Below are 14,627 nucleotides of genomic sequence, written 5' to 3'. Positions count from 1 at the left end.
ATTAATTCATTGTCTTCTATTAGATTTGCATCTTTAAGCAAAATGTAGCTTCCCTGAACATTTCTTTTAATTGGGTCTATTTATGCTTTTCCTTTGACTGAGATAATGATTACTAACTCTGCCTGTTTTACTTCTGTTGAAACACACTAGAGTCTTATTTTTACTCCGTGCATCTTTCTGTTTCATGTCTCTGTTGTATGCAACATATTGTTGAGTTCTGATTTCTAATCCAATCTTTTATTCTATACTGTTTTATGGGTAAGTTCATCCATTCACATTCATAGTGAAAATTTCTAATAGTATCTTTTCCTCCACACTATTTTGTCCCAATTGTGCTTCTGTCTCTTTTTTTACCCTGGATAGGAAGTAATAGTAAGATGAAGTGATTATATAAAAGTCTGTTTTGCATCTGACACTGCCTTTCTTAATCTTTACACCTTCTATTACAGCCTCACCTCACTCCCAAGGCCTATTGCCCTCCTAATTCCCTGTTGGGAAGTGCATATAAATTTCTATAGGGAATTATGTGTGCATATACATTCTTCCCTCACTGAACTAGTTCATATGTGTGTGAAAGTTAAACATTGCCCTTCTCTGCCTCTTATTTTCCTTTCTATTCTAAAAATTCTTGCATGAGAATCTTTATTATGAGAATCACTGCAATCACTGCACTGTGTCAATCTGATAAAACTTTTGCTGAAATTCTTGTTTCTGTAAATACTTAACAAGGTTTTATTTTGTTTCTTTGCTGTTTTTTGTCTAAGACCAATATATAAAATAATTAATGAATTTTTCCATCTCTTATTGATATAAGCATTTACATCTACAACTATTTCCTTACTATCTCATTTTTGTCATTTTCTTTGATGAAATTATAGACACTTGCTATCATGGCTTCTTTGACTTAGTCTTTCTTTAAGTTATTTAATTTCCAACTAATTTTAAATCTATCCTTCAAAAGCCATTTCTCAAATGCATTTTTTCATTTCATTATGGTTCCCAGAGAGTGCATTTAATATTTTGCTTATCTGCATTTCTTTGCAGATTTCTTTGCAGATTTCTTTGAGGTGTTTATGCCCAAATACAAGGTCAATTTCTGTGAAGGTCCCATGCAGAGCTATGGGGAAAAAAGATGTATGCGTTTTTGTTGACCTTCATTATTCTTCAGGAGCCAAACTAATCTCATGAGTCTATAATTCTACACATCTCCTCAAAGTCTTTCTTGGTTATTTCATGATTACATTTATCTAAGGCTGTCAAGAATGAAATTGAGAAGCTCTACTGTTACAGCTTTCCTAGTTTTTTCCCATTGTAAATCATTTACTTTTTCCTTCAGGTAATTTAATGTTGCGCCATTTGATGCATATATGTTCAGTATTATTAATTCATTTTCTATGGCAGCTTTAAGCAAAATGTAGTTTCCCTGAACATAACTTTGATTGGGTCTATTTGTACTTTTCCTTTTTCTGTAATTATGACTGCTAACTTTGCCTGTTTTACTTCTCTTGAAACACATTATGTTTCATGTCTCTGTTGTAAGCAACATATTGTTGAGTTCTGATTTCTAATCTATTCTTTTATTCTCTACCATTTTATGGCTGAGTTCATCCATTTACATTCATATTTATGACTGCTAACAGTATCTTTTCCTCCATACCTTTTTCTGTTATTTGTGTTTCTCTGTGTTTTTTTTTAACTCTTAATAGGAAGTAATAGTATGAAGTAAAAGATTAAAAGTCTATTTTACTTCTGACCACTGCCTCTCTTAATCATTAATATTGTTTATTAAACCCCCCACCCTACAGTTCCTTGTCCCTCTATATCCTTTAGGGAAATACAGATGAATTTCTATATCCAACTGTTTGTGCATATATATTCTTCCCTCATTAAACTAGTTCAAATATGCCTGAGAGTCAAACATTGTCCCTCTCTGTCCCTTTTTTTTCCCTTCCATAGTTAAAACTCTTCCATGAGTGGCTCTATTATGTGAGTGAAATTTCACTATTTTTTTTTACTCCTATCCTCCTTCTTCCAGGGATTTTTTTCACTTTTCATTTATCTTTGAGGTCATCCTAACACAATATTCCCATACCCATGGCCACAGTGTAAGAAGACTCCTACCATAATGATAATGATGTTATTATAGGTTTCATGTATCATTTTCCATCTGCAAATATAAATAGTTTAACCTTTATAATTGTTAAGATCTCTTACTCCCAATATTTCTTTTATCATTCTTATTTTCAAGACGTTTTCTTCTGAGTTCATGCCCTGATTTTTTCGATCACCATAATAGTTTTGTATGTTCTGGTTCCTTTGTTTGCTCGTGTTTCTATTCTACATACCACTCAGCATGTGTGATAATTAGAGTCTGGTCGCTGTCTTTATGAACTGGGCTTTGGTCACTACACAGGTAGAACACCTGCTTTATCAGGACCACCACCACTGCTTTCCACCTTGGAACTGCGACTCAGAACTGTGTAATGGATGACAGAGCTAATAAATGGCACCTGATCCTGTGCCCAGTGTATGAAAAGGAATCCTCTTAGTAGTCCACTTTACATCCCTGGGTACTGATGCCGTTGCCTCTAGCACCAACACACTTCACTGCCACATGCTTTCAAGTTTCTTCTGGGCCACACCTGCCAGGCCAAGAGCAACTGCCACTCCAGTATCTACAGGCCTTTCTTCCATCTTCATCTTCTACTTTATGCTGGAAAAAAGACTCACTATAAATTTTTCCTGGCTGGCTTTTCCACTCAGAAATCTGTTTAGTCTTTTCAGTTCTCTCTTTGTAGTAGTTGGAGAGAGAGAGAGAACATACTTTTGTGCGGTGATTTCAAAAGGACAGGTTGTTTAGCTATTATTGTTCTAGTGAATGAATAAGTTGTATTTATGGAAAAAACAATGTAAGTACATGCACTGGATAAGGGAAGCAATTTTTGAATTTAAATAACTTATATATCATTTAGTAAACTAAAACTGATTAAACAACAATGTATTTAGCTCATGAGATGCAATGTAAAAATACCATATAATTTGTATCTGTAAAAGATTAATCCTCTGAAGTTATATCCTGAATGACATATTCAATGAGTTATGATTAATATCAATTTCCTAATGTGGTTCCAATTTTGTTAAAAACAAAAAGATATTTGAAAAGAAGTATCACTACTATTTTTAAGAAACAATCACTATTTATTGATAGCACACACAGAAGTTCAAAAGATACAATTTATGTGTTCAAAATAGGGGGCTGTTAAACACAAATTTAATTAAATGTATTGTAACTGAAGAAATAAGCAAAAAAAAAAGTGCAAGATTTTTGTCCTTATGGGGAGAGAAACCTGCATTTAACAAACAAGGTAAATTCTCTCTTTTGAAAAATAATTAATTAGCACTATACTAGTGCTCTTTAGTAAAATTCAAGTCCTAAAATAGAATCACTGAAAAACAGCAAAAAATGTATTTCTGCAGTGAGATGAAAAAATCTAAAATATATACGTGCATGCATGTATAAGCACACACACACACACACACACACACACACACACACACACAAAGAAAATTAATCACTGCACTGCCTTAATCTGGCAAGACATTTGCTGAAGTTCTCAATCCTGTATATAATTGATGAGATCTTACTTTGTTAGTTTGTTTGTTTTTAACCAAAAAGTTGTTCAGAATATAATTTTACAATGTGAACCATTTGTGATTTTTAAATAATGGCTAGGCTCAATATATAATTTAAAATAATTCATGAATATAGTTGTTGGGCTCTTTTTTCCATCATTTATTGATTTATTGATTTTCAGGTAGAAATATTTCCTTCAGTATTGCTTTGTCTCCATCCGATTTTATAGATACTGTCTCATTTTTGTCATTTTCTTTAGTGAAATTATTGGTGCTTATTATCATAGCTTCTTTGACTCATTCTTTCTTTAGGAGTAGATTATTTGATTTCCATCTAATTTTAAATCTATGTTTCAAAAGCTCTTTCTCAAATGTATGTTTAATTTCATTATAGTCCCCAACTTGTTTGTATTTCTTTCTGAGGTGTTCATTTGCAAATACAAATTCAATTTCTGTGAAAGTCTCATGCAGAATTGTAGGGGGGAAAAGTATAAGCATTTTTATTGTCCATTGATGTTCTTAAGAAACCAAGCTTATCTGACTTTGCTAACATTCCACATATCTCCTCAAATTCTTTCTTGGTTATTTTATAATTACATTTATCTAAGGCTGTCAAGGATGAAATTGAGGGCCTTCACTGTTAAAGCTTTCCTAGATTTTTCCTGTTGTAAGTCATTCACCTTTCCCTTTTCTTCAAGTATTTTAGATATTGTGCCATTTGATGCATTCAATACTTATATTAATTCATTATCTATGGCAACGTTAGGCAAAATATTGTTTCCCTGAATATCTCTTTGAATTGGGTGTATTTGTACTTTTGTCTGAGATGATTTCTAACTGCTTTTCTTCTGTTGAAACATATTAGATTCTTATTGTAACTCTGTATGTTTCTTTCTGTTTCATGTTTCTCTTTTAAGTATTGTCTTGTTGGGTTCTGATTTTGAATTCATTCTCTTCTTCTCTACCATTGTATGGGTGAGTTCATCCATTCACATTCAGTTGGGACCGCTTATAATATTTTTTTTCCATACCATTTTCTACTATTTGTGCTTCTCTTTTTCTCTTTTTTTTCACCCTGGATACAAAATGATACTGATATCAAGTAATATTTAAAAAGTCTGTTTTGCTTCTGACCACCGCTTCAAAATTTACTAACTTCTATTACAGCCCTCCTCTACCCCCACAATTCCTTGCCCTCCTACATCTGTATTGAGATGATGAATTTGTCAACTCAACTGTGTGTGCATATATACTCTTCTCTCGCTGCACCAGTTCAGATGTTCATTGGGGCCAAACATTGCCTCTCTCTGCCACTTATTTTTCCTTCCATTGTAAAAACTCTTCCATGAGAGTATCTGTTATGTGAAGGAACTTCCTCCATTCTTTCTCTCCTGTCCACTTTTTCCCAAGATTTCTTTTATTTTTTTACCCTTCTTTCTTCTTTGGAGTTCAGCCTAACCCAATATTCTCACACCCATGCCTATTGCTCAAGTAGACTCCTCCTCATTGTTATAATGATAATCATGTTCTTATAAGTTTCATATGTCATCTTCTTTCTGGGAATGTAAACAGTTTAACCTGGGGAATTGTTTTGATCTCTTACTCGTAATTTTTCTCATATCATTCTTGTTTTCAAGATATTATCTTCTTCTGAGTTCTTGCCCTGATTTGTCATGAAACCATATTAATTTTATATACTTAGGTTCTCTTTTGTTTGCTCATCTTTCTAGCCTACTTATTAATTTTAGACTTTATGTTCAGATGTGGCTCTATACTCCCATGGATGGGAGGACTGGCCGGTGTTTTTGTCTATTCTGTACTTCTGCTTTCACAAAATAATCTAGGCATCTGTGGGTTTTTTGGGCTCTTCCAGCTTGTTGTGATAGTCTGGCCACTGACCTCATGAACTGAGCTGTGGTTACTGCTAAGATAGAACCCTTACTTCTTCATGACCACCACCACCGCTTTCCACTTTGGAACTGTGACTCAGAATTGGGTAATTATTGAAGAAGTTTAGACATGGCAATTGAATCGGTGCCCAGTATTTGAAAAAGAAAAGGAATCCTCTTAGTCCACTTTCCCAAAACTAGGCACCGATTCCGCTGCCGCCACCACTACACACCTCACTGCTGCGTACCTTCAAGCGACTTCTGGGGCCACACCTGCCAGGCCAAGAGCAACTGCCACTCCAGTGTCTGCAGGCCTTCCTTCCATCTTCATCTTCTGCCTTGTGCTAGAAAAAAGGACTAACTGTGTGTTTTGTTTGGCTTTCTCACCCAGAAATTTTTTTAGTCTTTTCTGTTCTCTCTTTGTATCAGAGGTAGAAAAAGAGAAAATTACTCCAATGCAGTGCTTTTAAAAGGACACATTGTTTCCCCTATTATTGTTCTAATGAATGAATAGGTTGTATATAGGGGAAAATGTAAGTACATGTGATTAACAAGGGAAGCAATTTCTGATTTTCAATAACTTATATGTCATTTAGTAAAGTAAAATTGATCAAAGAAAAATGTATTTTGCTGAAGAGATGCAGCATAAAATACCTTATAATTTAGATCTCTAAAAGAGTAATTCTCTGAATATGTATGGCCTGAATGACATATTCAGTGAACTATAGTTAACATCAATTTCCACTGTGGTTCCATTTTTTTAAACAAGAAAAAAATCTGAAAAGGACAATGCATGTAATGTCTTGAAGGAATAAGGTTGCTGTAGGTACCCTTATTATTTTGAATAAATCACTTTTTATTGACAAAGCACACACAAAAATTCAAACCGTACAATTTCTGTATCCAAAACAGGTTATTGACTAAACATAGATATAATGAAATATACTATAATTGAAGAAATAGATGAAAAAGAAAAAAAAAATAATGTGTGATTGTTTTGTCCCTCCTATGGGGAGAGAGAGATGCATTTAACAATGAAAAAGTCTCTGTTTTGAAAAATAGTAAATTAGCGCCATGCCAATTTACTAAATCACAAATATAATTCGTCAAACCAAAGTGCTGAGTCACTGAGAAAAAGAGAAAAGTATTCCTTTAGTGAGATGAAAATCTAATACATATGTGTGTATGGAAATATATAAGTACATATACATGAAGAAAATAAATTGCTGCACAAGCTTAACCTGGCAAAACTTTTCCTGAAGTTCCTGTAAATACTTGACAAGGTCTCATTTTGTTTGTTTGCTTGTTTTTGACCAATAAGTTGTTTGGATTTTAGTTTTACAAAGTACACATTTGTGATTTTCCATAATATCTAATACCAAAATGTACTTTAAAACAGTTCATGAATACAATTTATTGAACTCTTTTTTTTCACCTTTTATTAATATAAGCATATATCGTTACAAATGTTCCCTTAGGCATTCGCTTTGTCTCCATCCTATTTTTTGGTTATACTATCTCATTTTTGTCATTTTTTAAATGAAATTATTGACACTTGTTATGTTTACCTTCTTTGATCCATTCTTTCTTTAGCAGTAGATTATTTTATTTCCAACTAATTTTAGTGTATATTTCACAAGCTGTTTCTTGATTGTATTTTTATTTCATTATGGTCCCCAAAGGGTGCATTTAATATTTTACTTTTGTGCATTTTTCCCAAGGTGTTTATGCCCAAATATAAGGTCAATTTCTGTGAAGAAACCAGGCAGAGCTGTGGGAGAAAACAGGTATTCTCATTTTTGTTCCCCTTCAATGTTCTACAGAAGACAAGTTTATCTTGCTTTTCTAAAATTCCATGTCTCCTCAAATTCTTTCTTGGTTATTTTTATGATTACATTTATCTAAGGCTATAAGGATGAAACTGAGAGGCTCCACTGTTAAACCATTCCTAGCTTTTTCCTGTTGTAAGGCATTTAACTTTTCCTTCAAGTATGTGAATGTTGTGCTATTTGATGTGCATATATGTGTGTGTGTGTGTATTTGTTCAGTACTAATATTATTAAAATGTCTATGACAGCTTTAAGCAAAATGTAGTTTCCCTGAACATCTCTTTCATTTGGTTCTATTTTTAATTTTGTTTTACTGAGATGATAATTTTAACTCTGCCTGGTTTATGTTTGTTGAAACATGATAGATTCTTATTGTAACTTTCAGTGTGTCTTGTTTTTTTTTTTTTTTCTCTTTTGTAAGTAACGTATTGTTGGGTTCTGATTTCTAATCCATTCACCTATCCTCTACCATTTTATGTGTGAGTTCATTTACATTCACAGTTAGGACTGCTGATAATATCATTCTCTCCTTACCATACTCTCCTATTTCTGCTTCTTTTTCTCTTTCTCTCTTTTTTATTACCCTAGATACAAATTAATAATGATATGAAGTAAAAGCACTAAAGTCTATTTTGCTTCTGACCAATGCCCTTCTTAAACTTTAGTACCTTCTATTACAGCCCCCCCAACTCCCAGCCTCTTTTCCTCCTACATCCATGTAGGAAAATACAGATGAATTTCTGTACCCAATTCTTTCTATATATACATGCTTCCCTCACTGAACTAGTTCTAAGATGAATGAGGAATAAACATTCCTCCTCTCTACCTCTTTTTTTCCTTCCATTGTGAAAACTCTTCCATGAGAGTCTCTAATATGTGAGTGAAACTTCCCTATTCTTTTTCTCCCCTACCCCTTCTCCCAGGATTTTTTTTTCTTTTTCACCTTTCCATTCTTCCTTGGAGGTCATCTTAACACAATATTCCCACACCTGTACCCACTACTTAAGTAGACTCCTCACTGCCATAATGAGGATAATGTTCTTATGGGTTTCATGTGTCATCTTCCATCTGAGAATGTAAACAGTTTATCCTTGGCAATTGGTATGATCTCTTATTCCCAATATTTCTTATATCACTTTTGTTTCAAGACATTGTCTCCTGAAGTGGTTTTGTATACTCTGGTTCCCTTTTTTTGGCTCATATTTCTAGCCTACATATTCATTTTGGTTTTTATGTATGTCTGGCTCTGCAGTGCTAAAGACAGGTGGAATGGCAGGAATTTCTATTTTGTCCTTCTGATTTCATAAGATGGTCTAAGGGTCTATGCTTCTAGCATGGTGTGATAATTAGAGTCTGGTCACTGTCTTCATGAACTGGGCTGTGGTCACTACTCAGGTAGGACACCTGCTTTATCAGGACCACCACCTCTGCTTTCCACCTTGGAACTGCATAATGGGTGACAGAACTAATGGCACCTGACCCTGTGCCCAATGTGTGAAAAGGAATTTTCTTAGTAGTCTACTTTCCATCCCTGTGTACTATAGCCACTGCCTCCAGCACCATCACACATCTCACTGCTACGTGCCTTCAAGCGACTTCTGGGGCCACACCTGCCAGGCCAAGAGCAACTGCCACTCCAGTGTCTGCAGGTCTTTCTTCCATCTTCTTCTTCTGCCTTGTGCTAGAAAAAGGACTCACTGTGAATTTTTCCTGGCTTTTCCACTCAGAAATTTTTTTAGTCTTTTCTGTGGTCTCTTTGTATCTGATGTAAAAAAAGAGAAAATGTATTCCAGTCTAGGGATTTTAAAAGAACAGGTTACTTTATCTATTATTGTTCTAGTGAATGAATAGATTGTATTTATAGAAAAAAATCTATGTAAGTACATGTGATTGACAAAAGAAACAATTGCTCATTTTCAATAATTTATAAGTCACTTAATAAACTAAAACTGATTAAAGAAAAATGTATTTAGGTCAAGAGACGCATTAAAATATGTATTATTTGTTTGTATAAAAGAGTAATCATAAAAGTTATGTCCTGAATGACCTCTTCAATGAATTATAATTCAGATCAATTTTCTACTGTGATTCTATTTAAAAAAAAAAAAAAAAACAGAAAAGAACAGTCTTATTGGAATAAGGCTGCTGTAGGTATCACTACTATTTTTCAGAAATGATCACTATTTATTGATTAATTTAGCATGCAAAAAATTTAAAAAATAGAATCTATACATTCAAAATAAGGTACTACTTAAAGATAGGTATAAGTAAATGTACTATAACTCCATATATAAGTGAAAAAGAAAAAAGCCCAAGTCTTAGTGTTTTATCCCTCTTATGAGGAGAGACAGATATCTGTATTTAACAAAAAATGAAAAATTTTCTTTTCAAAAATATTAAATCAGAGCTATGCTAGTGCTCTTTAGTAAAACTGAAGTCTTCAAACAGAGTCAGTGAGAAAAAGAGAAAAATATATTTCTTTGGTGAGATGAAAATTTAATATATATATATACACACATATATACATACACGAAGAAAATAAATCATGGCACTGCCTTAATCTGGCAAGACTTTTGATGAGGTTCTTATTCATGTATATATTTGATGAGGTCTTATTTTTTTTCTTTGCTTGTTTTTGACCGAAAAGTTTTTCAGAATTTCCTTTTACAAAGTACACCATTTGTGATTTTAAATAATGGCTAAGGCCAAGATATAATTTAAAGTAATTCATGAATACCATTTGTTGATCTCTTTTTTTCCGTCTTTTATTGATATAAGCATTCACAGTTACACATGTTCCCTTAAATATTGCTTTATCTCCATCTCACTTTTTTGCTATCCTATCTTATTTTTGTCATTTTCTTTAATGAAATTATTGACACTTGCTATCATGGCTTCTTTGACCCATTCTTGCTTTGGGAGTAGATTATTTGACTTCCAATTAATTTTTAATCTATGCTTCAAAAGCCATATCTCGAATGTATTTTTCATTGCATTATGGTTCCCAAAGGGTGCATTTAATATTTTATTTTTTTCTCCATTTCTTTCTGAGGTGTTTTTACAAGGTCAATTTCTGTGAAGGTACCATGCAGAGCTGTGAGAAAAAAAAACAGGTACATTTTTTGGTTGTCTTTCAGTATTCTTCAGAAGCCAAACACTCACTTTTCTAAAATGCCACACATCTCCTCAAATTCTTTTTTAGTTATTTTATGATTACATTTATCTAAGGCTGTCAATGATGAAATTGAGGGGCTCCACTGTTAATGCTTTCCTGGTCATTTAGCTTTTCCTTCAAGTATTTGGATGTTGTACCATTTGATGTATATGTGTTCAGTACTGGTATTAATTCATTTTCTATGGCAGCTTTAAGCAAAATGTAGTGTCCCTGAACATTTCTTTGAATTGAGTCTATTTGTACTCTTCCTTTGTCTGAGATAATGATTGCTAACTCTGCCTGTTTTACTTCTCTTGAAACACACTAGATTCTTATTTTTACTACGTGTATCTTTGTGTTTCATGTCTTTGTCGTAAGCAATATATTGCCAATCGTAAGTTGGGTTCTGATTTCTAATTGATTCATCTATCCTCTACCATTTTATGAGTGAGTTCATTCATTCACATTCATAATTAGAACTGCTAATAGTATCTTTAACTCCCTACTATTCTTTACTCTTTGTGCTTCTTTCTCTCTCTTTTTTTCACCCTGGATAGAAAATAATAGCAATATGAAGTAAGAGTACAAAAGTCTGTTTTGCTTCTAACCACTGCATCTCTTAATCTTTAATGCTTCTTATTAAATTCCTCTACCCCATGGTCCCTTGACCACCTACATCTTTGTTGGAAAATACAGATGAATTTCTAAACCCAACTTTGTGTGCAGATATATTCTTCCCTCACTAAACCAGTTCAGATATGAATGAAGGTCAGTTATTGTCACTTTCTGCCCCTTATTTTTTCTTCCATTTTACACACTCTTCTATGAGTGTCTCACTTATGTGAGAGAAATGTCTATGTTCTTATTCTTCTGTCTCCCTTTTCCCCAGTCTTCCTTGTTTTTACACTTCCTTTCTTTTTTGGAGTTCATCGTAACACAACCATATTAATTTTGTATGCTCAGGTTTCCTTTTCTTTGCTCATGTTTCTAGCCTATATATTCATTTTGGATTTTATGTTTGAATGTGACTTTGCATTCCTATGGACAGGAGGACTAGACGGAGTGTCTGTGTTTTATGTACGTCTGCTTTCATAAGATAATCTAGGCATCTGTGAGTTGGTTTTTTTTTTTGGCTCATGTTGTGATAATTAGAGTCTGGCTACTGTCCTCATGAACTGGCTGTGGTCGCTACTGAGGTAGGACCCTCACTTCTCCATGACCATCATCACTGCTTTCCACCTTGGACCTGTGACTCAGAACTGTGTAATGGCTGAAGAAGTTTAAACATGGCAATTGAATCAGTGCCCAGTGTTTGAAAAAGAAAAGGAATCCTCTTAGTCCACTTTCCCAAAACTAGGCACCGATTCCGCTGCCGCCACCACTACACACCTCACTGCTGCGTGCCTTCAAGCAACTTCTGGGGCCACACCTGCCAGGCCAAGAGCAACTGCCACTCCAGTGTCTTCACGCCTGTCTTCCATCTTCATCTTCTGTTCTGTGCTGGAAAAAGGACTCACTGTGAGTTTTGCTTAGTTTTCAGACTCAGAAATCTGTTTAGTATTTTTGGGGGCTCTCTTTGCGTAAGAGGGGAAAAAAGAAATGTACTCCAATGCAGTGGTTTTAAAAGGACAGCTTGTTTCACTTATTATTGTTCTAATGAATAAATAGGCTGTGTTTGTGAAAAAACTAAGTACAGGTGATTGACTAGGGAAACAATTTCTGCTTTTCAGTAACTTATATGTCATTTAATAAACTAAAGCAGATTAAGCAAAAATGTATTTTCAATGAGTTACAGTTAACATAATTTTTTTTTAATTGGGATTCCAAAGTTTTTAAAAGCAAAAGAGAAATCTGAAAAGAAGGAAAGTGCATTTAATATTTTCAAGGAATAAGGCTGGTGTAGATAAAACTATTATTTAAAAAAAATCATCATGATTTATTGACAAAATTAGCTCACAAAAATTCAAAAGATATAATCTATGGTTTTTAAATAGGTACTGCTTAAACATAGATGTAAGTAAATATATTTTTACTGGTGAAATAAGTGAAAAAGAAAAAAAAAAAACAAAGTGTGAGTGTTTTTCTGTCCTTTGGTGACAGACAGCTGCATTTAAAAAACAATAAAAAAGTCTCTCTTTTGAAAAATAGTAAATCAGCACCATGCTAGTGCTCTTTAGTAAAACCCAAGTCCTAAAACAGAATCACTGAGAAAAAGAAAAAAATATGTGCCTTTGGCGAGATGATAATTTAAAATATATGTGCGTGTATGTATGTAAATATATAAATATATATACACACAGACTTCTGCTGAAGTTTTCATTCCTGTAAATATTTGACAAGATCTTATTTTGTGTTTCTTCATTGTTCAGAATCTCTTCTTACAAAGTACACAATTTGTAATTTTTAAAAAATGGCCAAGAACAATATATACTGTAAAACAGTTCATGAATACTATTTATTGAACTCAATTTCCACCTTTTATTGATCTAAGCATTTACCGTTAGAAATGTTCCCTTAAGCATTGTTTTGTCTCCATCCCATGTTTTGGTTCTCCTATCTCATTTTTGTCATTTTCTTTAATGAAATTATTAACACTTGCTATCATGGCTTCTTTGACCTGTTCTTTCTTTAGTAGGAGATTATTTGGTTTCCAATTAATTTTTAATCTATGCTTCAAAAGCCATTTCTTGAATGTATTGTTCACTGCATTATGATCCCCAAAGAGGGCATTTAATATTTTACTCGTCTGCATTTCTTTCTGAGATGTTTATGCCAAATACAAGGTCAATTTCTGTGAAGGTCACATGCAGAGTTGTAGGAGAAAAAAAGAGATACTAATTTTTGCTGCTTTTCAGTATTCTTCAGGAATCAAGCTAATCTCACAATTCTGTAATTCCACACATCTCCTCAGAGTCTTTCTTGGGGATTTTATGATTACATTTATCTAAGACTGTGAAGGACAAAATTGAGGGACTTCACTCTTAAAGCTTTCCTAGCTTTTTCCCATTGTAAGGCATTTAACTTTTCCTTCATGTATTTGCATGTTGTGCCATTTGATGCATATATGTTTAGTATTTATATTAATTCATTGCCTATGGCAACTTTGAGCAAAATGTAATTTCACTGAACATCTCTTTGAATTGGGTCTATTTGTACTTTTCCTTTTTCTGAGATGATGATTGCTACCCATGCCTGTTTTAATTTTGATGAACTAAAATCTTCTTGTAATTGTGTGTCTTTCTGTTTCATGTCTCTGTTGTAGACAATATGTTTTGGGGTTCTGATTTCTAATCCATTCTGTTATCCTTTATCTTCTTCTGTGCAAGTTTATCCATTCACATAAATAGTTAGAATTGATAATAGTATCTTTCCCTCTATACCATTCTTTACGATTTATGCTTTTCTCTCTCTTTCTTTCTCTCTCATTTACCTTGGATAAGAAATAATAGTAATATGAATGAAGTAATCATACAAAAGTGTTTTACTTCTGACCAATGCCTCTCTTAAACTTTACTAACTTCTATTAGAGCCCCTCCCTCAGCCTCCTGGACCTTTATCCTCCTGCAGCCATTAGGGAAATAAAGATGTATGTCTCTACCCAACTCTTTGTGCATATATATTCTTCCTTTATTGAACTAGTTCAGATGTGCTTGAGAGTCAAACTTTGCGCCTGCTGACCCTTATTTTTCCCTTCCATTGTAATAACTCTTCCATGAGAGTATTATGTGAATAAAATTTCCCTGTTTTTTCTCCTGTCCTACTTCCCCCAGAATTTTTTTCTTTTTCACCCTTCCATTCTTCTTTGGAAATCATCCTGACACAATAATCCCACGCCCATGGCTACAATTTAAGTAGACTCCTTCTCACTGCCATAATGATGATGGTATTGTTATGCTTTTTCATGTGTCACCTGCCTTCTGGGAATGTTAACCATTTAACCTGGGTAATTGTTATTATCTCTTACTCCTAATATTTCTTATATCACTCTTGTTTTCAAGACATGGTTTTCTTCTGAGTTCATGCCCTGGTTTTCTCAGTCACCATATTAGTTTTGTATGCCCTGGCTCCCTTTTGTTTGCTCATGTTTCTAGCCTACATATTCATTTGGTTTTTATGTGCGAG

General features: G+C 33.7%; 1 long non-coding RNA gene across 1 annotated transcript; it reads left to right on the top strand.

Annotated features, from left to right (window-relative positions):
- Window positions 1-993: 993 nt before the first annotated feature.
- LOC127542583 (uncharacterized) lies at window positions 994-14,107 on the top strand. The gene is made up of 2 exons (XR_007948740.1): window positions 994-1,104; window positions 10,433-14,107. It is a non-coding gene; the product is annotated as an uncharacterized LOC127542583 (long non-coding RNA).
- The last annotated feature ends 520 nt before the right edge of the window (window positions 14,108-14,627 follow it).

Source organism: Antechinus flavipes, chromosome X (assembly GCF_016432865.1).
Source record: "Antechinus flavipes isolate AdamAnt ecotype Samford, QLD, Australia chromosome X, AdamAnt_v2, whole genome shotgun sequence".
Taxonomy (NCBI): domain Eukaryota; kingdom Metazoa; phylum Chordata; class Mammalia; order Dasyuromorphia; family Dasyuridae; genus Antechinus; species Antechinus flavipes.
Note: the sequence above shows the minus strand (reverse complement) of the source record. Positions and strands in the feature narration are given on the sequence as shown.